At 39.4% G+C, this 27,343-nt stretch overlaps 4 long non-coding RNA genes and 1 other non-coding gene across 5 annotated transcripts; 1 reads left to right on the plus strand and 4 right to left on the minus strand.

Annotated features, from left to right (window-relative positions):
- Positions 1–139: 139 nt before the first annotated feature.
- LOC136368174 (uncharacterized) lies at positions 140–7,497 on the minus strand. The gene is made up of 2 exons (XR_010744787.1): positions 3,326–7,497; positions 140–850 (listed from the first exon to the last, which is right to left on the minus strand). It is a non-coding gene; the product is annotated as an uncharacterized lncRNA (long non-coding RNA).
- Positions 7,498–9,942: 2,445 nt separating this feature from the next.
- On the minus strand, positions 9,943–14,084 carry LOC136368177 (uncharacterized). Its single transcript, XR_010744789.1, has 2 exons — positions 13,979–14,084; positions 9,943–13,382 (listed from the first exon to the last, which is right to left on the minus strand). It is a non-coding gene; the product is annotated as an uncharacterized lncRNA (long non-coding RNA).
- Positions 14,085–20,185: 6,101 nt separating this feature from the next.
- On the minus strand, positions 20,186–22,037 carry LOC136368176 (uncharacterized). The gene is made up of 2 exons (XR_010744788.1): positions 21,282–22,037; positions 20,186–21,199 (listed from the first exon to the last, which is right to left on the minus strand). It is a non-coding gene; the product is annotated as an uncharacterized lncRNA (long non-coding RNA).
- A 3,984-nt stretch (positions 22,038–26,021) lies between these two features.
- Positions 26,022–27,151, plus strand: LOC136367810 (uncharacterized). Its single transcript, XR_010744740.1, has 3 exons — positions 26,022–26,257; positions 26,581–26,750; positions 26,866–27,151. It is a non-coding gene; the product is annotated as an uncharacterized lncRNA (long non-coding RNA).
- A 120-nt stretch (positions 27,152–27,271) lies between these two features.
- Positions 27,272–27,343, minus strand: TRNAT-CGU (transfer RNA threonine (anticodon CGU)). The gene has a single exon. It is a non-coding gene; the product is annotated as a tRNA-Thr (tRNA).

The raw sequence follows: 27,343 nt of genomic DNA on the forward strand, positions 1-27,343 counted from the left end.
CTTTAAAGAATGTGTGTACATCATTAAACCAAGCTTGCTCTTCTACCTAATTTTTTAGAGAAGAACTATCTTCCTATTGGCGTATTATAGGAATGGAGCTCCCTCCCCCTTCACAGAAGATGGCACAATTCAGAAGAAGTTGTTTGAGAACATACTCAGTTTAATTACAGGATCAGTGAACACAGCAACATTTTCTTGGCAACAGGTAGAAAAGCTGGCAGTTACTCATTTTCTCTGGAGCAGTTTCTTGGCATTGCATCGCTGCATTAGAAACTTGGATTTTATTTCTCACTTTGTTTTTCTGTTCCCCTGCTTCATTTCCTCTTTATCAGTTTTCTCCTAGTGGTACATAAAAATATACATGCTGCATGCTTTGTAATGAAGAAAAAAATTAACTCGTTTGCTTTTAAATCATAAGCAGTCGTGTAATGTGGTTAGAATCCTATGCACATACATATGCATCATTTGATAATAAATAAGTTAGATAAATGAAGATCATGAAGAAGAGATAAGGGTTGAATGTTAAACTGATGCAATTGCCATTGCTGAACTTATATATTAAAATATATTACACGCATAAGAAAAAAATCAGGTTTATAATGTAAATCTACTGGTACATCAGGCAAGAGAAAACCCTTAGGGTAGAAAGAGAACAGCCACCAGTAGTCCTTGTGACTTATGGTAGAGTTTAATTGCTGTAGCCTTCCTCCCCCACTGCCCATGAAGTCCATATCTATTGATCACTGCATATATTACGTTGAATTTAATACTTGGAAGTAGATATCATATATTACCAGCAGTAGTTTTCAGAGAAAATCTATTGTTCTCCTTCCCTTGTCCCTTGGAGAAACTAAAAACAAGTAAGAGAAGTGCTGACTGACAAGAAAGATGGTGTAAGCCCTGTGTATCTTTACTTTTCTATACTTTAATACAGTCATACAGAGAATATGAAGAATTAATCAACAATCTGCACAGGATCAATGATGGAGCTCTCTGGGCAAAGATGAGCCACAAAAAATGACACACTTAACAGTAACTGATAGAAGTTTTAGAAAATCATTTGTACACCTGTCCAGCATTCAAAACCAGCTCGCTTTTTGCTATGTGCTTACCTTTTTTTTTTTTTATTGTTGCTTTTAATGCTATCTCAAAATAGGTTTCTTAATAATTTTCTCTTTATAAGCATATTTCTGCTCAGCTACATCATTATTTTTGTGCATGTACAGCATATGGAAGATAGAAACAGATTCTTCTTAGGAGCATGCCATGCCTGAACTCTGGCCTTATCATTTTAGTTCATTTTTGTAACTCTTCCCAAGCTCCTTTCATCCAAAAGGAAAAAACCAGCACTAGAAATGTTTCTTTTTTGTCGTCCTTTCCATTACTTAATGCCATTGTAGAACAGTAATTGAATGTGGCTCCAGTTACTGATCTGCATCGTGTACATTGTCACATCTCAAAACAGTTTCTGGTTCTGCAGTTTCTAGGACTGAAAGGAGTACCAAAATCAGGTAATTTTTTTTTTTTCCTCTTAGGAAGTAATTTTGCTCCAGTGCCAAAGTAAAATATTTGAATTCCTCTTTTGAGGTCTGAAAATCAGAAAGTAGGGCAGTACTTCAGTACTTTATTAGGTTAAGATGTTATGCTGTGTTTTGTTGAAAACATAGCTTTAGAATTGGGTTTTTTTAAAATATGAATTGTGGAACAGTTTCTGCCCATTTGTACCCTTCCATACAAAAACCCCAAAAGATTTTCAGAGGAACAGGACAAAAAAAGTTAACAATCTAACAGTAGAGCTTCTGGAGAGCTTTAAACTTCTCTTCTAAGCACTCAGCACAGCAATAACCTAAAATTTTAATTTAAATTTTTGCATGATGCTATGAAGTGTTTGTAAGACTCTGTAGTGTTTTTCACTAAGTCTGGAAAAAATACAGTAACATTTTTTACCAGAAGTGTTGATTATCTCTGTGTAGATCTTACTTAAGGTCTTGAACTTATCCTAACAAATAATGAGGGGTTTTTTAAGACAGAGATGGCATAGATCTCTACCCACAGATGCTAGATTTTCTGCCCAATTTCTGTATACTGTATTCTGTCAGGAAAATAGTTACTAGGACGAGAGAATATTTCTTTTTCTGCAGAGACACCTTCATTCTGGAGCAAGATTCTGTTTCTCTGATTACACACACAGCAAATATTAAATTCAGTGCTCAGTACCTGTGTCTTCAAATAGTTTATTGAATCAGACAAGCAATCTTGGAAGCAAGACTCATGTTCAGGTACTCACTTGTTCAAGTCTGTCACTGAATTTTGCCTCAAAAAAAGGCAAAACCTTTTTTTGAACCTTCAGGATCTTTCTGTGCATTTTAAAAATTGCTAAATATCTACATATAGTATTTGAATTTGATTTTGAAGGATTTGACTGGAAAACATAAATTGGAATGTTATTCCACTGGTTTTAGTTCTTTTTCAGAACTCAGTTGAGTGCTTAAAGAAGAATTTTCTATTTAATGCTACTTTTAGTAGCACTCTTCTCAAGTAGTCTTTCTTTGGAAAGAATGTTAAATATGGATTTGCTCTGTTCATCTTGTTTCTTCTTTTCCTCTTGACCACATTCTTACACCACAGTTTATGTAATGATAAATATGAGAGTAACGCCTGCTGATTTAGACTCACTTTGGATGATAAATATGAGAGTAACCACTGATGATTTTGACTAATTTCTGATTTCCTTTCAGGGCTTTCTCCTTTTATTTTCAGGCTTAATCACTGCTATTGTAAAATATTTGCTGTCTCCGCAGATGTTCCCAAAGGATTTTTGACTATGACTTGGGTGTGTCCTGTTATTCATACATATATAATTGATCCGTCTACATGTTGTTAATTAACTGCCAGTTAAGTACAAATCTCCTTGTTTTTTTCCAAATATAAAGTACACTTTTTTCCTATCATGGTGTTCCACACTTAAAATAGTGTCTGATGAATTTACCCAATCTTTATTTAGATACACTCATCATCGTAAAAGATAAAACAAAACAAAAAATTTGGCAGCTAAACTTAATAGGCTTTTAATTGTTCTACTTTTACTAGATTCAGTAGCTGAATTTGGTGCAAGAATATAATTTTTTTCCTGAGGTGCCCAGGATCATCATGTTCTCAGACTGAAAACAGTCCTAAAAGTCCAGACTTATTTCAGCAATTTTCTTTACTCTGAATTGAGAGTTAATATTCTGTTTCCACTTTTAAATGTTAAGAAATAATTTCTTTTAAATTTTAAATTTCTTTTAAAAGTCTTTATCTTATTTATTTCTAACAGAATACTTACTGAATCACATGGTATTTACTGTGACTTCTCAATAGTGATGTATGTTTCTTCACCTTTTGCAGAAATTGTAAGTCATTTATTTGCAGAGTGGAGGCTCACCATTAGTCTGATTGTCTTACAATTTTCTAATAATTAATGTGAGAAAAAAGCCTTTTCTGAACTGAAATTGTGGTCATGTATCGCTTACTTTTGACCCATTCTAGTGTAGAAAGCAAGCAAATTTGCTTCCAATTTTTCACATAGTTAATTTTCAGTTTGATTTGTATTTTTTCATAATCCTTTTCATATGTTGTTTTCTTTGAACTGAGTTGTATTATTGCCATTTACAGTATCAACCCACATAAGAGCGAGGAATGGAGGACAGAAAGGAAAAGTAAGAATAAACAACTTATAGCCTTAATAATTCTTAATTAGCTGCTGCTTTGGATCCTTTAAACATGGTGATAATTAATGTGGAAAGCTCTGGAAGCCTTCATAAGCTAACTTGATCATCTGAAGAATGCCGGGACTTATTAGGGAAAGTTCATGATTCATACATAAGGATTAAGCCAAAAGAATCTTGTGACCTAAGCAGCCTGGCTCTCCAGTGGTAAAAATGGGATTTTCTTATCTTACAGAAAATCATAATTGTGACAGACAGGGGGGATGGGAGCAGACAGGACACGTTTGGAGCAGCACACAGGCTGTAGGGAAATCACCACTGTGGCACGTGGCTGGTACCATGGTAGAAATACAGAGTTAAACTGCTGCACACAAAGTGTTCCACAGGGATGAATCAGAACATTCCTGAGAAATGGTAGTGAGGAGAACTGTAACATGAAATGTGGAGGGGGTTTTGTTCAAGGTCTGAGTTATCCTTAAGAAATTTTTAGTCATTTGTCTGATTGTTGTTCCCTGGGTACTAAGCACTTAAACCCCAAACCATGAACATTTGTCACAGTGGTAGGTGGACAATTCTGGATGTCAAATTTGGAGGGATGACATGAAATATAATCCTTCTTCTAATAGTAAATATTGACTTGACAGAGTCAGTCAGCTTCAATACTTCAATTGCCACAACCGAGTTAATAATTTAAATTTTGATCTGTTTAGAGCCTGTTTTGATGTTTAGAGCCTTGAAAAAAAAAGGCCTTTGAAATATGAACAATAAAGGATGCACAGCATAACTGAGCATTGCAAACCAACTCCCTGAGACAGTCACATAAACACAGTAGCCTTTTGCAGAGCTCATTGACATAAACAGTCGTGGTTATATTTAGATGCCTTGCCACCTCTGTTCTTCTCTCCTTTTACTAGTGCTCTGTATCACTGCATTTGACAAATTGAAGGGCAAATTAAAAGTACAAAAGCTGGAGCCATCATCACTTTTTAAGTGGAATCTGCACAAGTCACAAGCATGAGAAAAATAAAACTCATATTGCTTTCATTTCTTTTTAAGAATGGATGAGTATCAGCAGGCAAAAATATAATCATTGTATGTAACTGATGATCCTCTTGGCTTCTTTAAAAACAGTGCTGGCAAATTCCTTAGCCTCCCCAATGCTGAGATTTCTGGCAGGTATTTGAGGGTTTCAGTGGTCTGAGATCTGTGCAGGAAATACATTTAAAGCTTCATGCAAAGAGATGGTTTGTAGGAAAAATTTCCCATCATTACACTCCTGTGCTTAGTCACAACATCTCACACTTACACGTATTCACACCTTCCTTTGCCATCTTGTGGAGCTGTGGTTGAAATAAAAAAGTCATACAATGAAAAATATAATCCATAACAGTGCATACAGCAAAGTCCATTACTACTGTAAATTGTATCTTTGGTACTATGAGCTAGAGATGTTTTATTTACTAGCATCTATTCCTATAATCAGTGCATGTGCAAGAAGGTGTCTGCCCCAGACAAAAGTGAGCCCTAGAAGGCTTTATAGTCTTTCAACAATCTGTACAGTTTGTATTGGGAAAAGTATTTCATTCCTGTTTTATTCTCATTCCAAAGTTATACTCGTTGTGAATATCTAAACATAGAGAATATACATAATCCTGACACTTTTACAGACATGAATTACCTCACTTTTCAACACAGCTTTAAATAACAGAATAGAATATTTTACCCATAAGAAAAGAATAAGCAAAACGAGGTTTACGACAAAAATTAGATATTTTAATTTTCCCATAAGCATTGTAAAACAATAGCAAAATATACTTTTATTTATTTTATGTTGAGTAAAAAGAATAAAAATTCCTCAGTTCTGGACAAGGCATTGTATCCAGGCAGTCCTGTTCCTCTGTGGAGTTCCCTCACTGAATTATGTTCAATGGAGGTTACAGGGCTTCTGGCAAAAGCACAGTTTGCACAGGGAAGAATAACACATTTATATATCATAAATAAAACCACTTCTATAATACTATACAGGTTTAGGATTTAGATTTTGGAGCCAAAGCCACCGCTATACTCATTGTCTGCTTCTTTGTGAGTATTGCCACTATCCATAACTCAAAATCATAAAGGATTTCCTCATAATAGGAAATGGACCGAACAACTCAATTTTACAAATACCTGGAAAATAGAGATTATTTTTAAAACAGTGCTGCATTTTGCTGAGTTATACTGTGCACTATTTATTTTGACTACCTTTAAAAATTTGATGTAAGTAACTGAAACTCAGACTTTATCAATATTTTTGGAATGTGGTGTATGGACTCTGTAAATTCCACCAGTGCCCTAAATTCCACAAACAGAGTGGGGTTCCCTGCAGAGTGCTCTGCAGCAGGCTTGTATCAGAGAACAGCTATTTCCTGAATCTACTCTAAATATAAGTAACTTGGGCATTTTCGTTAACAGTACTTTATTTGAACAATCTCATTGTAATGTGCCTTAATTAGGAGATACCCATTTTTCCCAGCTATAAGCCATTTTAGATATCAAATTTAGATATCGAACCAATTCAGGTTTACAAAGCTCTGACATGGGGCTGAAATGCATTTTTCAAATGGAGCAGATTTCATTACCTTCCCACAAACAGAACAGAGAGCAGGACCACTAATAACACACCCATAAATCTTTCATTAAAAGCTGACATAGATAAAAAATGATAACTAAAGTCATGCGGTTATTTAAAAATACTTTTATTTTCAGAGTATAAATATTTTTTGCAGTGAAATGATAGTCAATTCTCTCAAAAAATTGGTGTAAAGCTGATTTTCTTGTAAAAGTGAGAGAGATTTCTGCAGTATTTATATACTCCTACACATGATAAATGGTGTCAGTGCTGTCTTTTTTATTAGCATGTCTTTCCTACAGTATTTATGACATTAGAGGATTAATAGTATTGGCTGCAGTCGAGTGCAGAGAGCATTATGAAGGCATCTCCTGTGTATTTTAACTAAACTATTGCATTTTAGGACAGACTCTTAGGCTAACAACTGAGTTTGCCTTTTCCAGTAAATCCTTAAAATATTTTCTATTGCAATTTGTCCATAGTGCCAAACACTTGAGGAATTCTAATGGAACTGTGTGTGTGTGCTTTTTTGCTTTGGTGAATAAGTGGTTATCACAATTAATTCAAGCTAGTGAAGATTTTGCCAGAAAACTTCAATCCAAGAATTAAAAGACTTTATAGCAAACTATAACCACATTGTTTTCTGTCATTAACCACTAGTGATTCCTGTAGGTCATTGTTTAAGGTGCCTGCACTGAAAATGTGCTTTCTACATTACTCATTCTAGTCAAGCAGTTGCTTATGGATGAACCTTCTGCTACAGGTAAAAACCCATTCTAAGATAGGGAGTAGGAGTTACATTAATAATGGGTGTGTATGAGGAGTGTAAATATTGAGGGGAAATGTATATTTGTATAATTGAAGCACGGAATCAATTATTTGTTGTGCAAAGTGTGAAATAACACCTACAAGCACTACTTCTGGACCTAAGTTTTAAGGACAAAGTGTAGTTTTCCTAGATGACTTCTGGATTATGCTACTCATTTGACAGTGTTCTGCAGCTCAAAGCAAGTACCTGAGACGTGTCTCTGGGATTGCATCACAACAGCTCTTTATTTGGTCCAACTGCTAGAATAATGCAAAAGTCATTATCCAGTTATCAGGCAATGGGCTTTTTTATAAGAAAGTCAAGCAATCTCCTTCTTGCCTGAGGTCACAGCCCAGCCCAGACAGTGTGTGGTGTGATGCAGAGATACACAGCTGTGGGACACTGCCCTCACACACACAATTTCTCATTACCTTGCAACTCCCTCTGCAGCAGAGGAGCCTGTTTAAATGCAGAATTAAGTGTAGAATTTATGGTTAATTTGTTGTGTCCTCTCCTCCTAAACCAACAGGAGCGTTCCAGAGGAATGAGTACAAAGAAATTGCCAGTAGTAATATCTAGAAGGTCATCATCCTTATTTATTCAGTGTGTTAATCCAGCTCTCCAGAGAGGACCTCGGGGACAGGCACCAGCCATTTTTATCAACCAGCATTTACAGTCTCCAGTGCTTAATCACTCTGCATTTAATAGGGGAGGGACCCTTCCTGTTCAGCACAGTTGTACAAATGAGGATTTTAGTTTATGAATATAGCAGAAACATTTCACTTGGTAAATAATCAGTCATGAAAAGGTTAGCTTGGATAATTCCTTCACTTTTCTACTGGTTTCAAATACTTCAGACTCACTAATTCTCCAGATTCTGCAAGAATCACAGCCAAAATCTCTCGAGTTTCATGTTATTGCTATCATCAGTATTATTTGCTGTGTTGAAATGAAACCAAAATCAGCTTAGACACACTGAACGTGTTAAAGGGAATTTGGTCTGGGTTTCCAGTTGATTTAAAGCACAACAGCCTATTCAAATCAAGACTCTTTTCATTGATTGAGACTTGTTTTTTTAATTCACACTGATCTATGTGACCCTTGTAATTTATAAAAGTGATTTTTAGGGGGAAATATAGAAATAGGGACTCAATAAAATGTTCTGAGGACATTTTGCTGTATTTCGTTAAAAGCAAAATGGTCTCACAAATCTACTCTTCTAAAGGCATGCTAAGCTTATGGTTGTGCAGGTCAGCTTCTGATTTCAAAGCCTTGGAGAGATGTCAGGAAATAGAGACACCTGTTTCTGCTGGGGTTTTTTATGCCTTATACCAGAGGGATTTTTACAACACAATGTTTAGTGTATACTTTTATACTGTAGAAAGTTTTACCAATATGATGATAACAGCATAAAAATCCTGCTGCCAGTAATTTTATGGAGACAATTACTGACTCTCTTGCCATTTGGACTTTCTCTTTGATCACGTTACTTCTTGTGAGTTAAATGTCTAGTTGCTTTATTTTCATGTGATATTAGCCTTGTCTAGTTCAATTTAGAATGTGTTTATAGGTGGAAATTATTTCTGCATGATAAATGCATGATATTTTCTATATTGATGCTCAATTTTATTTTGTCATTTAGAGTATCTGTAGGTTGCAGGAATAGATTTGTGCAGTTTATAAAGTGGTGTCATAAATAGAATAGGCAGCCACAATGAGATAACATTATAATACTCCTTTTTTTCAGGATTTCTTCTGATCTTGTATGTAAGAAAAATAATGTGCTGACTTTTCATTTTTTAATCCTCTAAGGAATATAGTGACTTTAAGGATAATTAATCCCTCCTTACTTTGAGTGTCTAAAATCTGGGGACCATGATGAAGAAGAAGACTGTTTATCAGTGAAGAATAATGGTACTGTCATAAAGAGTTATTCATCCTCCCACATGATAAGCACCTCAGGTAGGAAGGACTCAAAGAGGAATTTGAATGAGTTTTTGAATGATTCTACTCTGAATCTGGATTTACCTACAAAACCAGACACCATCTTTAGGGGGGTTAAACTGTTAAGTCACCCTACAAACATTAAAATGTGGGCTTTATAGAGAAAAAGGGTATTTCCTTTTCATCTACTAAAGCAAATCATAATTGTGTGTATATATAGCTACTGGTTAGGTCTTGCTCTTTAACTGATCATTTATTGCTGTAAGACAGAACCAGGTACAATATATTATTTGCACTCTAAAACACTTGTTCATTATTTTAATCACTTACATTTAGACCTTGGCTAACAATCTATATGGCTGTAAATCTGAAAATGAAGTAGAAAGAGATATTTCATTTATAGGAGTACAGATAATGTACTTCCCATATTATCAAAAATCACTTAATAAAGATTTATTATTTTTTAATTTTTTTTTTACTTCACTAAGAACTAAACTAGTCATGCTCTGTAGGAATTCTTTCTAATACTCTCCTGAGTTTATACTCCTCTGTAAAGAACTTACCATTCAGCTCTATAGTATATTTTTTTTCCATAGAGAAGGAAAAAAAAATCAATCGAACAAACAACCTGCTGGCCTATTGTTTTAATTGCAGGGGTTCTTGAAGTGCCTTTGTAGATTACTTTTGCAATGATGTCTGAGACCCAACCTAGCCTAATAGAACCCAATTTAAAAAGTAAAAAAATATCTGCTTTAGGCAGGAAAATGAGTCCAAAGTGCTAGATAAGTGATCTTTTATGATCTGTGAGCTTCATTCTACCCTAAACATTAAATCTGTCACACCCAATATAAGACAAATGTTATCAAACAATATTCTCTGCCATTTTGTCTTCATTTTATTAGCTCCTTATAACACAGACCAAGCAAAATATTCTTAAACCTCAGAAGACAAATGTTTTCTGTCTGTTTCCTGTGCTTGCCATATGTGCTCTATTCATCTTAGGATAGAGCCTCAGCTGAGTTGTTGGTGTGAAGTTGAAAGACAGTTGATTCTTTAGCAGGGTGATGCTCCTGTAGGCTCATCTGGGACATTTCTCCTTGTTGCTGCATTCTCACTGCATATTATCTATGGTACAGGCTTGCATAAATTCCCATAAAGATCCATTAGTATCCTGCTTTCCTCATGCCACAGTCAAGGTACAGTAGTTGCATAAGTTATGTTACCTGCTGATTATCACAACAGAGACTGTGACAAAACAGGTATCTGCTGATTGTCACAACACAAAGGTCTGCTGCTGTTAAATACCACACACTTCGGAGGAATTTCCTTCCACTGCAAGAAGCTTTTAACTTCACAAAAGGCTTAAATTGAAATGTACACCTTATAGATCAACTTCCCAGGCTGCTCCCATTCTGGATCTTAGAACTGCTCTTAGCACCAGCTGCTTAATAGTGGAACTGTCTCCTGTCTCAAGAGACCTCTAATTTTAGTGTTCTGGTTTATGAAGGCCATATCCCACACCTGAATTTACATGTACATGGCACTGTCTGATCTGTTGTCTAAGTTTTAATATTCTAGATTGGAGAATAACAAGAAGCCAAAATAAGCAAATAAATATGAGAATTTCATAAATAACAGAGTGAAAAATAATTTATTAAGTTATTGAACTCAATAACATGCCAATAGCAATACTCCTGTGCTATTAGTCTCAGAGTAGTTCAATTTCAAAAACAGTAACCCCTAGCTGACTAATATTGATACAGTGAATAAATATGCTACCAAGAAAACATAATATTTTCAAGGAGGCCAAGCATCTGCATGTAAACAATTCCTGCCTTGTAGCAGAATGGGATTCAGTGTCTATGAACACAGAGGAAAAAAAGCCCTTGCTTTTTCTCCTTCAAAACAGACACGAGTGTGTTTACTTCCACCAAATATCCACTTCCACCAAATATCCATGTGTGCCACTCTCTCATGCGCATTCAGTTGCTGTAAGAGTAAAACTTTTTTATTCTTTTGCATGAACATCCTGCACATGCATCTCCCATGACTGTGCCCTCAGTCAAAGAGGAAGTCCTGAAAGACTGTCAGTGTGTTCAGCCATGAGCTCTCAGTGGGAAGCCAAGGCAAAGGACACAATTCTTATACAATGGGCAAAGGTACCTACATTCCACAGTGCCAAGCAACCAAAAAATCCAGAAGTTCCTAGTCCTTACCCTTGCCCGACTTGAGGCATCTGGGAATCATTGAAGTCTTGTAAATAACTGAAAATATTACCTGACTGGTCACTGATCACATCTTGCTAAAGTGTACATTTGATCTTACCCTAATTTTCTTGTCCTTTACCCCATATTGTGAGACAGGATATTAAAATAAGTTCCTATGCCTTTGACATAGTGTAAAAACATTTTCCAGACAAAATGTCAGTGTTTACTCCTAAATGTGTTATTATTATTGTTTCTCTAGAGCCATAAAAATTAGCGTATACCACAAATGTCGATGGTGCCCTAAAGCCTGTCTTAGTGGGGCAAAGGGGCTATAGAATAGGATGGTTACCTTTGTAAGGGGAAAAAAAATCAAAAATATTCTAAAGTAATTGTTCAATAAAATAAATGCTACAAAAAAGGCATTACAGTGTAGGATAAAGGTCTCTTCCTGCAACCTAGGAAGACCTTTTTGCTTATGTTTTTATCATCTGTTATTAATATACCCACATCCAGGTTTTGCTGGTAAACTCTGATCCTACATTGCTGCCTTACCTCTTTGTTTCTCCTTTTTTATATTATACTGCATTGCCTTATAAAAAGGAAACTAAAAGTGACATTTGGGATGTATGTCGGGATTTTTAATATTTGTTTTGGCAGATCTTAGTTTACATACAGATTTGGTGACGATATCAAGAGTCAAACACTCTCAATTTGTTGTAAGGCATGTAGGCCTACACCAGAAAAATAATCAGGCAGGAATTTAATTAGGCAAGTACTAAATAAAAGGACATTTAAATACTCTGTATTTAGTTTTCAATATCTACAACAAACAAAACCATGGAGACAAGATCTCAACACCTACAGTTAATGTGAAAAGACACCAAGCAGAGTTGACTAAGTCACTACTCCAAATTCTGCCTGTTGTGCCATGAATTCAGCAGAGTTCCTTATGAGTGTTAGAACTCAGACTGCTTTATCTGTACCACCTGAAAATACAGATGCACAGAGCCACGGTGTAAGTTCACAAAGGAGGCAGGCACATTGAGGAATTTACTACAAACAGAAAGAAAAATTATCTATAGCAATGAGAGCTCTAGTCACTAAGAATAGAACCCTTTTTTCAGAACTGTTTTTGGCATTGACCAGTTATTTTTCATTTTTCAGCAGCACATTAGAACTTTCCACCATGTTTATCTCTTGCTCAAATGAACTAATAAACTCCTGATACAACTCTTAATACCCCTTATCAACTTGTCACGCATGGCAGTGTTTGTTAACTTGCAACAAGAACATGTTTATCTTTTTGCTACAGTCAAAGCAAGCAGCAGAACTGAAAGTTGATGTGAGAAGCAGCTGGCAAGTGGCCTGAAGTCTAGAAACTTTGCTTTACTCTTCTATTTTTTTTCACTCCCATGCCTCTTCTCAGCCCAAATTTTACTGTATTCCTGATGCTAAAGATTGGCAATAATTATTTACAGACTAAAAAATACTCCAAAATAGTACAGCACCTTGAATTTATTATTTGTTCTTTCCAACCTTTTAGCACCCGAGTGTTAAACACATACATCAGGACTGGGAGATGGAGAATCACCATACAGAGTAGAAACAAAGTCCCTGTCTCCCAAACATGTTGAAAACTCCATGTTTCTGCTGTAATACTGCCATTGTCTGGTGCCTTAGCATGAAATACGTAATTATTTTCAAGTGTGCTGTAGGCAGAATAGGAAAATACATTTTTCTGTTCTCTGTAAAAAGATGAAAATATATAATAATGTCAGTACCACCCAATATTGTGCTTAATTCAAAAAGTTAAATATTTTAGTGCAATGAGATGAACTTGCTATTATAGGAATTGTAATTTACTCTGTGGATTTGCTGTTCAAGGGTATATATATATAATATATAATACTCTGCTTGTATTAGCTCCTAGTGAAATCAGTTAAAACCATGTAATTAAAGCATGGCTGTTTTGTTTGCCCACTGGAGCTGTAGGAAGTTTTCAGTTCCATTATTAACGGTGATAAAGGAAATTCTCTTTGGGAGTTGGGTGAGATGAAACTCAAGATGCAGCAGTTCACCATCTCTTGCTGACTTGTGGGTGACACCTGAGAAAAAGTCAGTGAAACCATAAAATAGCAATAATAGAAGTGCAGTGTGCCACTGCCAGGCACAGCTCAGCCCTGCCACTGCCTCTTGGGCTGTGGTGTCACAGCCTGGCCAAGGTGGCCTTTGGGACACTGCCTCCACACTGCAGCCACAGCAGGCTCCTGCTTTACAGGAGGATGCAGAGGTTTGAGCTGCCTAACTGGGGTCGTTTTTCCACTCCCACAGCTCCCTCCGGGATGTTTGCAAGGGCTGTTATCAGGGAACTGCAGCTGTGGCTCTGTCTTTGCTTCCTGGCAGAAGTTACCTCTGGTTTGGGGTGGGTTTTTTGACTTCTTGGAACTTTTTGTTTATTAGCTGGATAATCTGGAAAGGAGATAGGAATGGAGCTGGTACAGAAAGATACAGTGTTTAAGGCCAGAGCTGACTATTCCAGGTCAAAACACATTCTGGAATCCCTGTGACAGGTGAAGGGCTGGTGCATGCACCACTGGCCTCACCTGGGTTCTGCTCAGGGCATTTGGCACCTCCCTGCACTGGCCAGAGGGCAAATCAGGGCCTGGACCTTCAATCCACAACCTCCTGCTGCAACACTCACCTCCTGATGCTCAGACTGGAACCAGAACTCTGAGAGTTTTCATTTCAGATACGTTCTAAGAAGAGATTTGTTTCCATTTTGGTTTTAGACACACCCAGAGTCTTAACCTGCCACCTAGCAGGAATAAAGAGTGCCTGGGAAAAGCCTGGCCATCTCTCCCTCCATGGCAAAGCGACAGAGCATCACTGCACTCCCAGTGGACTGTGCCCTCCTCAGAAGCCTCAGCAAGGGCCGGCCACACAAAGACCTTTTGAGTTGAGTAAGCATAGAATACCTGACAACCCACAATGTCTTCATCAGGTTTGATCATAATTTTATTGTGAGACTGTATAAAAACATCATTGGCATGTCTTGGTGCATTTAGTTTAACTAAATGTACTGGACAGATGTATGCATTTGATAAATGGCCTGATGTTTCCAAAAGCAGTAAATATTCTAAGTGAGGCTCACTTACAGCAGTCGTTCAAGTTAGCTGGCAAAACATCTGTCATCTTTTCAGAGACATAAATGCTAATTCTTATGTAAAAAACAAGCAAGTTGTACCAAAAAAATGAAGCTCTCACTCTTAAGCCCAAACAGATCCCTCTTAAAATCCAGTGCAATTATCAGCATGTCCCTTGGATTTATGACTTATGACATTTATTCGCCAACAGGTGGTTGCGTATCTTGCCATTTATATTTTAAGCAACAGTAAACAAAACTAAAAATAAGGTAAGACAAACAAAATAAAACTCAGTGGTGTTTTTAAAGTGTTTTTTAGAGAAAAGCTGTATTTATAAGCTAGGTCTTCAAGTAGTTCTCACCAGGCCCAGCAATACGGAAGAATACTGCAAGAGCAATAAGGATTTTTAGGGGCATTATGATAGTGTAATGGAAACACATCTGCCCCCAAAAGTCCCTCATTTTCCCTGCGGTTAAAAGCCATGCAGGAAGTGGTGAATGCTGTGGAACATCAAGAATAAAACTATAAAGAAAAGATTTTTAAGTTAGAACAACTTTCCAACAATACCTCAGGATTTCATCATTTTCTGTTAGTCCGCTGGATAGGAAAACTGTAGTTTTTCAAGGATCCTCTAAGTTATTAGCTCTGGATGTATAAAATAGTTCTGTGCAAGCAAGAAAGTGATTTTTGAGGCAGCTACCTTAGAAATACTATTGGGAAGTGAAAAACATTTTGCATGAATCCCAGACAATACAGGACAATTTTTCTTCTTTCAGCTCTCCAAAAGAAAAAAAAAAAACAAATGAAAACCCCAAGATAATCATCATTAACTCTTGACCTGCATTTCTCATTTTAAGGATACTTCAGTGACAGAGTGGACATTAGTTTATAGAAGAAAATTATACATAATAGCATTATAGAACATCTTTCATTTGAAAGAATTTTAAAATATTTTCATTTTAAAATGAACTGTCCGGGCAGTTTTCCATACACACAGAAGGACCAGTCAGAGTAAAAATACAAAGTATTTTTTAGTAGGCTGAATTATCCATATTTATAAATATCCTCAGTAAAACAGGTAGCACACTTGAACTTTAAGTTATGCCCATTCAATTGGCATGGCCAATGAAAAGTAACTATTTTTAAACAATCCCCACTGAATAGCACCTAACAGGCACATTCTTCACAGATTCCTGTAGCACAAAGCATAAAACAGAATAATATTGTGGAAAAAAAAAGCAATGATCAATTCCTCATGTTATGTTCTGTGTAATACATTTGCCCTTTGTTGATGTTAAAGTATGAAGAATTAACTGAATTCTTTTCTCAGGTTCCAGAAATTTTAACATGATGTCACTTGCATTTTTATGGATGTCGATCCCGTGAATTCAGTGGAGATACTTCTGACTTACAGCAGCACCAGGCTGACAGAGGTGTGTGTGCTTTGTGTGATTTGAAATGAATCTCTGATTACAAAAGAAAGCTTTAATACCAGCAGCAGCAGCATCAAAGTGAAAATCAAGATTTTGTTGACCATAAAAGACCATATTAAGATTTTTTTTAACAGCAGCAATGTGTAACAACTAGAAATGCCCTTTCAGTACAATTACTGCACTCACTTTTCCTGATGCATGTAGGCCAGTCCTGAAACATCCTGAAATGATTTTTCTCACCCTGTCGTACAACCCTTTATACATGCCTTGTTGAAGAGGACAGGGGTGTGTGTGTTCTGTTTTAATTCTTGTCCTGACCTACAAATGAAAAGCTTTACTTTAAAAATCAGTGTCCAAATACTATTTTATATTGGTTCATATAGAAAGCCAAGATTGAAGTAAAAGGATTTGGACTGTCTGAAGCTGAGATACTTCAAATAGCAAAAATGCATCAAATACTACTTTATACTGTTGAATTGTAGTCTCCTCCATTAACAGCTAAATTCAAATTAACAGTATGAACTGAAAAGATCGAAATAGTTTTGTTTAAAAGTTCTTCATAAGTATCAACAAGGTAAGTATTCAGCATACTAGGAAATCAGATAGGACTCAACTTTTTAAGATTTCTTTTGAGTGCAGCTAGGAGCAGGTATGCTCCAAACAGGAGAAGAAAAGAGAAAACAAACACAAAAGTCTGGAGCCTATCTGTAGAGAATAATGATTCCAATATTTTAAAAAATGTTGGTAATGAAAGATCCTTATATCCAACAGGGACTCAGAGATCAGGGGAAACCTCCTGAAACCAACTGCTAACGTGTAGTCAGACACCTCACAAAGCCAGTCCCCTCAGTACTGTGTGAGGCTTCATTTCTGTTGATGTTATCTTTATTAACTCTGGAGGTTAAGGTAAGAAAGGTCCTGAAAAATCATTCCCAGGCTGAATAAGGCCTATCCATTCACACTTGAATATACAATTATTGCCCTTGCCCCCAACCCTTGTAAACAGGAACTATTGGGGCATTTTGACAACAGGCAAAACCTCCTGATTCTTTGTTTCCTTTTTCCCGTGTTTATAGCTGTACCACATTCCCTCCACGTTTGCACTGTTTGGTTGAGAACAGCATATGGCATTGCAGCAAGGGATTCCTGTCGTTATTAACTGATGTGCATTGTGAGCTGGGCAAATGATGCTTTAAATTCCCTGATTTCACCAGAAGTTCATAGTCTGAAGCCACATGGTCGGAACCACTTTTCTACCATGTCTTCCACTACAGGTGCAGCTTCCAGGTGATAGCAATGGTTTGCCCCTAATCTTTTAAACCCATTAAAAAAAAAAATCCACTTCTTTGTTTGGCTTTTAAATACAATTTCCAAGGCAGGTAAAATGATCTTTTGAGGGATGTCCTTAGAAAATATGCCTGAACATACTGGTTTGTGTTTGCACAGCCTTGTGGCATGAGGTCCGGATTTTCCACGGGGAAGCAGTGCTGGTGATTAACACTGCAACAGGGAGCAAAGAACAAGGCACAGTTGAAAAATCAGAGCTCAGGTGTCTGTGTTCTTGCCCCGCAAAGACTCTGCATAAAAGCTTCTGAAAGCTTCCTAGGAAAGGACAACTGATTCTGTAGCCTTTAGTAAGGCTAAATTTTCAGCTGTTCCAGGTCATGAGTTTCCCAACTTGGGGTCGTTCCCTCTGTCTCTCTTTTTCTGTGACTGGATCAGAGGGGAGGCACCAAACTTTGCTGTTGCAACACGGGGTCAGGAGGTGTCAAAGGTTGAGGCCCTGCTTCAGAAAATGCAGGGCCCAGAGCAATCTCCAACCCAAGCCCCAGCATTCTGGTGGAGATCCTGAGCTTTTCACTGCTTTCAATAACATTTCAAAAGTAAACAGATTAGGCCATTGGGTAATCCTCTGCTGATTCAGTGTGTTTGTAAGCTGGGTTTTTAAAGGTTCGCTGAAAAATGCAGAAAAGTCATTCTAAAAATGTAGTTTTAAATTTATTCTAAATAGAAGGATAGCTAGTAGGACTTTCAATTTTATAAATTATAAATGCAATAAATAATCAGGGTTGATATTTCTAAATATTTTTTCAATAATTAATGACCTTTTTATCTGAAGAAAAACTAATTTATATTACAAACACACCATCTACTTTTTATCTTCTGTAAATTTCTTTTTTTTTTTTTATTTTTTCATATCAAATAGCAAGATAGACTGATCCTAGGTATTTAATTATTAATGCTCTGGATACACAGTGCATTTCAGGAGTCTCAGCTCTGAGGCCAGCACCCCAAGCTGCACACAAACCTGCTGGGAAAACCAGTGTGAGGGAAAGAGATTCAATTTTTATAACACAGATGTTTAGGAAATCTATCACTGTTTTGTCTAATCATCATTAATTTCAGTAACACAAACAAAATGAACAGACATTGAAAGTTTAAAATAAATGCAAGATATCTATAGCAGCAGAAAATTGTCTGTTCTACTGCACACCAGAGACAAACAGGAGCTCTTTCTGTAAGCTTATTGATGGGGGAAAAAAGTGAATAAAAATATAAAAATATTGTATGAGGAAGGCCTACAGAAGCATAACAGTGTTCTTTAACACTGCTCATTAATCATTTAAATAGTGTATTAATTCTATAGCTAGGTTATTGGTGCTAGAAGAAATGCAAGTGAATTTTATATATCCTCAATAGAGAGTCAGATAGAATCTATTTTAAAAAATAATCTAAAAATAGCTGATTAACAAAGTGTGATACATAAAGCACATCTTACTGGAAGTACAAAATTATGTGTTAATTTAAGAGCTTTAAAGTAACAGTTGGTAAGAAGCAACTGTGGTATTTTAGCAGAGCAGAGCTGATCTTCGCTGCTGTTTGCATCTGAGTGTTTCTCTTTTCCCTTAAAGCAAGATCCTCACACTGATCCACTTTCTCATCTCTGATTCTCTGCTCCTACATTCTCAGAATACTCGAGAAGAGACCACAGGAATTACACCAATCCCAGTCTGACAGCTAGGAGGATTGGACAGGTCTGGAATGTTATTCACAAACTAAGTACTAATATACTTGAGCACAATTTAAAAACAAAATATTTCTACAGTTCAATTTTTAACTTGATTGGTTTATGAAAATGTAGCCTTTCATGAATGCTGGTTCTGAACAGTGTTATTTTATGGAAAATAGTAGCTAAAAAGCATATTAGCACCACAGTTCTGACCTAAGCTCCTCCAAATCAGATTTCACAGTCTTAAAACAAGTGAGGAATTTGTTGCACTCAGGTTTGGATACATCCTATTTCACTTGTGCTGTAATTATATTGCTATAAAATGTGAAATACTAGAATTCTATAGAAAAATCTTGAGAAGCCATCCTGATACTCAGTTGACTATAATCCTGATACTTATAATAAATCACACACCAACAACTTGAACAGTGTGTAACTGTCTCACTTCAGCTGAAAAGGCCTTTCTGAAATACTCAAATTGATTCAGTCTGTGTAGGTCAACACTTAAAATTAACCTGACTGCAATGACAATGTGACCACATTGTGAATGTCTGGATGTTGATGTGTAGCTTAAGCTGGTGATTAGCTGGCATTAAATGTCAAAACTATGACAGACACATTTACACCACCTGAGAGGATGCTCCAGCATCTGTGTTGTGTGAAACATTGTATAAATGACATTGTGTGAGTATCGTGTTCAATCAGTATTAAATATCTGTGCAGTGTATTTGGAACCATGAGAAAGTTCAGTGCATCTACCAGCATTTTCAGCACTTTCCCATGAGGAAAGTACGTCTATGCAACTTTTAAGTAAAAAGAATACTTCAATTCTTTAGTATATTGAGACCAAAATGTAAATAGTAACATGAACTTAAACAGCTCTACCAAGGTCAGGTTTACACTGCCTAAATCACAATAATATATTCCACAACCTTTACCAGTACAATAATTAGCAGCCTTTAAACTGAATCATAGATACAGACTGTACACACGTAGACACACACAGACATAAAGGAACAGTTCAGGAGATACATTTCCACTGAGCACTTTGTGAGCAAAGAGAAATGAGGTGGGGATTGACAATACAAATGCTATCAGTGTTTAAAAGATTTTTTTTCAAGGTTTAAATTGTCTCTCTTTTCTAGGGACCATATTTTCTCCCAATTCACCTGTATTGTATGACCACCCTTTGAAAGGTGACTTTTTCTTCAGCTTTTCCTGGCTTTTTAAAGAGAAAAACACCACCAACAGTCAGAAAAGTTTTATGTTTAACTTTCAGAATGATTGTGTTTTCTATCCACTTCTTATTGCTGAAGACAACATTAAAATTAGAACATGATTATTTATTTAAAGTGTATAATAGCCCTTTCCTAAGTGCAGCAGTAGTTTACTACTAAGTTTACTGTCCATTGTAAGAGCCATAATGTGCTGTTTTCTTTTGCAGAACAAAGTGACCACCAAAAGCGGGACTTTGTGGGCCAGTTGGATAAAACATAAGCTCATCTCGCCCCCAAAACCCCGACTCTGGAACCACAGCCTTCCAAGATTCAATTGGTAAGTCAAGTATCTTTGTAAGATATGCCCAATCAACTGAGTCACTGCTTCCAGTGGGTCATTTTCAGACTAATAAAAAGAGAAGGTTATAGCCCAGTTGCAACACACCCTCCTTCACTTTCTGGACAGCATGAATTGCTAACAGATACTAATTAATGGCATTAATATTTTATGATCTATTAAGCAGGTATGAGGTACTTTTTCAAAGTGTTTATAAAATGACACAGAATAAGTTATTAGACCCAGCACTCAGAATATCTGTTAAGATTTCTTCTCGAAGTACGTAACAAGTTATTATTTATCTGTTTCACTGTATTTCAGACTAAAGACACATTATAGAGAAATGTCTGTCATTATTCTAAATTTATTTGTACACTAAACTAGAAATTATTTTCAATTTACTTGAAAACTGGTCTCTTCTTACTAACAGTGATAGTGTCAAGTATTCAGCCCCACGTCATTATCCTACTACCCTCAATATTATATTTTGTAAGATCTTCTTTCAAAGATAAGAGGAAAAGTAGAAATTCACGGACAAAAGGAACATATATGCTAAATCTTCACTTTATAATTCCACAGAGCTTCTAAATAAAATCCATGTTTAAAAGCTTTACACTTTACACCAGGATGGCCAAAGTAGGTTAATGCTGTCAGTTACAGTAAAAGAAACTAATTGCTGTCCTTGAAAAGCCACTATTACACTCAGTCTGCTTTAGATAATCAAAATGCGGAGCTGAGGAATGCTGTCCTAGCTGAACTGCTTTACAATCACCAAACACATCCTGAAAGCAAAACGCACAGAAGTTGATGGAAATTCTGGCTAAGTAAAAACGTTTAAATAATTCCTCGTTCTACAAACCGTACATTTTAACTGACTTATTTATGACTGTGATGATTTAGGAGATTTTTTCTGGCCGTGCTTTCACACGAGCTCCTCAGACGGTGCGTATCGCACGGGCATTTGTAGTTATTTGTGCCCGGCCAAAAAGTCGCCGCAGAAGCCACGCGGAGGCAGCGGGACAGGAGCGGGGAGCGAGCGGACACGGCGGGGAGCGGACACCTGTAGCTCCCAAGGGGGCCGCTGCGGCGGCGAGCGCCCCTTCCCCGCGGGGCCCGGCGCGACCCTCCGCGGCCTGCGGCAGGTGGGCGCGGGGCCGCGCCGGGATGTGCCCGGGGCCGCGCCGGGATGTGCCCGGGGCCGCGCCCGGAGGTGTCCGGGACCGCGCCGGGAGGTGTCCGGGACCGCGCCGGGATGTGCCCGGGGCCGCGCCGGGAGGTGTCCGGGACCGCGCCGGGAGGTGTCCGGGGCCGCGCCGGGAGCTGCCCGGGGCCGCGCCCGGAGGTGTCCGGGGACGCGCCGGGATGTGCCCGGGGCCGCGCCCGGAGGTGTCCGGGGCCGCGCCCGGAGCTGTCCGGGGCCGCGCCTGGAGCTGCCCGGGGACGCGCGCCCGCCGATGCGCGGCCCCGCGGCGCCGCCGCCGCTCCCGGGGCGCCTTTCCGCGGGCGCGCTGCCGCGGCCTCTCCCGCACGCCGCGGTGCCCGGGCGGCGCGGAGCCGCCCCATTCCCGCGCAGGGCGCGGCCCCGGCTGCCCGCCGAAAGGGAAAGGGAAAGGGAAAGGGGACGGGGGCGCGGGGCGGCGGCCGCACCTGCGGCCTCGGGGGGACTCGGCGCTGCTCCCCGCGGAGCCGGGGCGCGGAGGGACAGCGCAACTCACCGCTTGCCAGTGCCCGCCGCGGGGCCGCCGCCAACGGGAACGGGAACGGGAACGGATGAGCGGCCGCAGCCAGCGGGGATCCCGAGCACAGGGGCCGCTCGGCCGGCAGGTCCCCGTGCTTGAAAGGAGACAGCCCTCCGGTCCTCCGAGCCGGCTCCTTCCGTTGGCAAAATCCTGACTCATTACATAAAAAGATCACCCTGCCAGGCGCCCTGAAACATTTCTTCATCACGGTCACGCCACAAGCTAAACAAGAGGCCACATCAAGGGGAGGGGGAGAGGGGGAAGCGGAGGGAAAAAAAAAATCCAGAAGGTTTTTTTTTTTTTTTTTCTGTCATTAAGATCCTCTTCCTTGAAAAAAAGAAAAAAAAAGGGGGAAAAAAAAGAAAAAAAAAAAAAAAAAAGAAAAAAAAGTGCAAGGAGAAAAAAAAAAGAAAGAAAAAAAAAAAAAAAAAAAAGAGCAGCCGCCAGGAAAATAACTAGAGAAGATTCACTCATTGTTGCCACAAAGACACCTCTCCCCTTCCCACTCCTTCTCCATGCTCGTTCCTCCAGCGGTGCTACAAAGACGTGCTGTCTGCGCCGGGAGTTGGGAGCCCGAGCCCTGGGCTCCTCAACTCCGCGGGGCCGTGCCAGGAGACCCGGGGCGCCCGGTGCTCTACGGGAGGTGTGCTGAGGCCGAGACAGGCCGAAAATTAATTTTTTTCCTAGAAACTACCACCAAATATAGTAACAGGGAAGGGGTATTCCTAGAAATTCGGGAGACGTCAGAAAGGGAAGATTTGTGAAATTCAGCTTCACTTCCTGCAGAGGGCTCCTAGCACAGGGATTAAAAAAAAAAAAAAAAAAAAAAAAAAAAAAGGCAATAAAGTGCTTTTCATGCTTCTCTGATCAGATAATGGTTAAAAAAAAAGAACGGTAAAACACTTAACTCACATTTCTCCGATACAATCTAGTAGTTTCATATGGAAAGAATGCTAATTAGTAACCTCCTTTCCTCATTTTCTACTAATGTTTATTAGATGCCTATCTCCTGTATTTATTTTCTCCACATCCTCAGATCAGACCTATGCGTGCAGCAAATAAAAGGAATATGCATATGAGTGAAAAATGGGCCAAATGATAACCCTCCCACATATCACAAACACGGAGTGTTGTTTGTGTGTTATTTTAAACAGGCTTGGCCGTTTGCAGCTTTCATGCTACACTGCTGTGAATAATTCATGTCCCCACTGTAGATGTGTGCAATATTGTTACTCACATGAATCGGAATTTGTAGGTTGGTTTTTATTTAAGGGCTTCGGCGCTGAGTACTGCTGAGCACTGTCAGTCCCCATGGACTCAGTGGTATCTTTGGCTCTTAATTAATTCAGCTCAGCAATTCACAGGATCAGGCCCTGACCGACAAACACAGCCCCACACGCTGTCAGGAGCCACATTATTTCTCATATGTCTCCTTAATCTGTGTCTGCTTTGTGCTGGTGTCTTAACACCCAATCCTTCCTGACTCATATCTTCTTTAAAAACATCAACTTGAGACGTTTCATAGGAAGCAAAATCGAATGTTTGAAAAGCAGAGACGAATGAAGACATTTTTGTGTGTTGTTAATTATATAAAGATGTCAGTGCATTTGTAATAAGGCATTATTTATCCAGGAATAGCAAAGGTCGCTATAAAAACCACAAAGCCAGCTTTTAGGGGAAGATAATAGATTTCAATGTGTGCAACTCTTGCAGGTTAATTGGATTTCCTTAATGAAATTCCCCTCAGCCACATGAAATCCTTGGGTTTGTTCTTTGAATTTCATTATGACTTGCAGAGTCTTCTCTGCCCCCAAATCAAATGCAATAAAAACACTGGAGTTGGCTTCACTTCAGTGTTTTATGAATACTCACATGTAATCAAGACTTGGTTAGAGACACCTTTTCTGTCTGCAGTTTTGAAGGGGAATTAGGAGAGTTCACCTGACACTTCTGAGTGTGCTTTGACTCCTAAGTGTGTCTGAACTGTTACTGCAGTGCTCAGTAAACAATTGCATCAAAATACAGACCCGAGGGTCACCAACGTGCACCCGCAGTGTTTTGTTAGCAATAATGCCTGGTTAGAAGTAGATTTACTTTTAAGTAATCTCATGGAATTCAAAACAGCTCTAGTTAATTGCAAAAAGGCCTTTTTAATCTGGCTGGCTTACTTATGGCACACTGCTCCACTCAGCCTGTCACTCTCATTTCCTGAGTGAAAAAGTGAATGGCAGCTTCAAGCTCAGGATCTTTTAATCATTAAAAGAAATGGATGTGCTGTCCTCTGTTGGTCATACTGGTTGTCACAAGTAAAATTCAATTAAAAAGGCAGCAAGAGGCTGTTATAGCGACAAAAAAAAAAAAAAAAGAAAAAAAAAGAATATAAAACTAAATTAAATTTGCTTCACCTTCTGCATTCACCAATAATACTGCACAGTGTAAGGGATCTTTTTTTTATCTTAAATTTTAATTATGCAGCGATAGAAAGTGCAGTCATTTCCCATGACTGCAGTACAGATTCTGCCCTGGGATTCCCCAGCCCCTGGCTGCTGCTTCACCCTCTGTGCCCGGCGTGTGGGTGCCACGGGGAGCTGCAGGCACCCTTGGGTGCCCGGGCTGCAGCACTGCCCAGCACGTGGCCAGAGAGCAACTTTGGGGTTCAGTGTCACCCGCCAGGGTCCAGGGTGGGGACAGGGGCAGGGTGTGACCCGTGTGGTGCCGTGGCAGCCCGGCCTTGGCTGGGGTGTGTGATGCACATTCCCTGCTTGGCCTCTGTCACTGTTAGCGACACCAAAGGACCAGGCAGGCAGCAGGAGGTCAAGCAGGAAAGCTCGACTTTATTTTTCTGACTCCATCTGTATACAGTTTTACAAACAGGCCAAGGTTGGCTACACAGGTAAGCCACGTCTTCGACCTCATTGGTGAACATCACCATCAATCATCTTTCTCCTCCGAGAGAGAAGTATGTAAACAAAGATAATTCTCTGAAAACAGACATAGTTTACTTGAAGCTGTGTGTGAACCAAATGCAAACAGAGAAGAGCAGACAAACCTGGAGCAATAGGCCTCTGCCCTGGGAGCCCCTCCGTGGGAAATGCTGCTCTGAGCGCTGCTGCTCAGCCTCGCTGCCTGCCCCCTGCAAGGAGAACATGCAGTGTCTGGGGAGGACTGGGGGCATTGTAGCAACCATGGTCAGTGGTGTAGAGAAAGGCCTAAAAGGAAAGGTTTTAAAATTTGGGCATCGTGTTGTCTAAAAAGAAGAAAGCAGAAGGCAAATAGAGCAACGCTTTAAAAAAAAAGGTTTAACGTCGGATTAATGAATCCATTGTGGCAGTAGACCCATGTGATATGTTAATTATTTCTACCTCTTAACTGCTGCTGGAGTTACTATTTCTGGGCTGCACAAGTTTCTCCTAGGCTGTGAGTGCACGGATAGTTTTCTAATTACAAAATTAATTTCAAGTAAATAACCACGAGACATGTCTTAAAATGTTACTTAGCAACACTGTTATCATGCTAATAGTTTAGCAATGTTATTCAACAAAATGTAAGTTGTGTCTTCAAACGGTGGAAGAACCGGCTCTGTGTTATCTGATTTCTGTGTCATCTAACACAGACTCACAGGCCTCAAACCATCATTAAGAGGGTGAGACACAGCCATAGCTCTTGTGCATACCTGGCTTTGTCCTATAAATATTTCTGAAAAACAAGCAAGAATTTATGAAAGCTTTACTCATCAGTGGCAAGGTGGCTCATCTCCACTCTCCCTGAGAGGCTTATGCCTGAGGCTGTAGTAAACAGAAAACAGTATTTCTCAGATATGTGTTTTGTCCTTGAGTTTGATTTTTGCATTTAGGTTTTACAACTGTCCTATGAAAGTAGTTTCAGGGACATGGATGTACCTCACTGCCCTCTGTATCCGTAAGTAAAAATATCTAAGAATATTTACAAAACCCAATGTAAATAGTTAAGGACATTTATTTCTGTACAACAAACGTACAATTTACATTCCTGACAACAGTGGTGCAGAATATGAGAGGAAGATTTGTCAGTAAGAGAACAAAACTGATTGTGCAGACACAGCGGTCAGTAAAATTTCAAATGGTAAGTAAATATCAGGCATGAATCAATGAAGATTTCCTTCAATTAGTAATTCTGTTCCTATTTACACTGTTAGGATGGGTTTAAGTGCTGTCAGCCCTTAACTGTGTGTGGGTTTGGTGCCTGGTGCCATCAGTGTCACCAACCTCCTGGACTGGCTGTGTCCGAAGTTCTTTTCTATTAAAAATTAGAAAATTGGTAAAATACACACTAACCAGATTGCAAATGACCCTTTTAAGTGGTTGGTGATACAGATGAAGAAGCCTCATGGTTTACTAATCAGAAGGCAGAAACAAATTAATAAATACTTAATTGTATGGTGGCAGGTGGGGGTGAACCAGTGAAAAGGACCTGGAGGATTACAGGATGATCGTGACAGCTGCAGCCTCTGGAGGCGGCTTTCTTCAATGAAGAGTTTGAAGCAGCCGGAGGATCTCTTCAAACAAGATCCTGCAGAGGCTCCACGTGTTCCTCCCAGGAGTGATTCCATGGTAAGGTGAGCACCAGCCTCTCCTCAAGGGTGCTGTGTAGAAAAAGTGTGACACAACTTCCACTTGGCCTCAACAGGCACCTTGGCCTTTCACATTTCAAACTATTTTTTGTTTCTTCAGGCTGAGCCGAGGATCTCTTGAAAACCGGATTAGGCTCCAGGAAAAAACGAAGAAGAACGTTTCAGCGGATGCAGATGTGAGGAGGGCGGTGGTACAGCCGCTGAGACACGCCGCAGGGCAGCAGTGACCGAGCCGAGGCAGGGTGGCAGGACATTCACCAGAACCCTTTGGTGGGGCCGGGCCAGTCTCCGCCACGGCTGCGAGTCCCTGGGCCGGCTGCCCCCGGTGCGGGGAGCCGGGAGCCGGCCGGGGACAGCGGCTGTGCCGATGTGGGGTGCGCTTGGGCGGCCGGTACCGATCTCTCCCGATACCGAACCCTCCGCGGAGAGTCCGGTGCGGCCACCGGACCGAGCCCCGCCTTCCCCTAAAAAGGAATGGGAAAGCTCCCGCCAGCGCGGACCCGCCAAGGCACGGACGGGGTTCGAACCCGTGATCTTCGGTTTACGAGACCGACGCCTTACCACTTGGCCACCGCGCC

The sequence above is a fragment of the Sylvia atricapilla genome, chromosome 15, assembly GCF_009819655.1.
Source record: "Sylvia atricapilla isolate bSylAtr1 chromosome 15, bSylAtr1.pri, whole genome shotgun sequence".
In the NCBI taxonomy this organism is placed as follows: Eukaryota; Metazoa; Chordata; class Aves; order Passeriformes; family Sylviidae; genus Sylvia; species Sylvia atricapilla.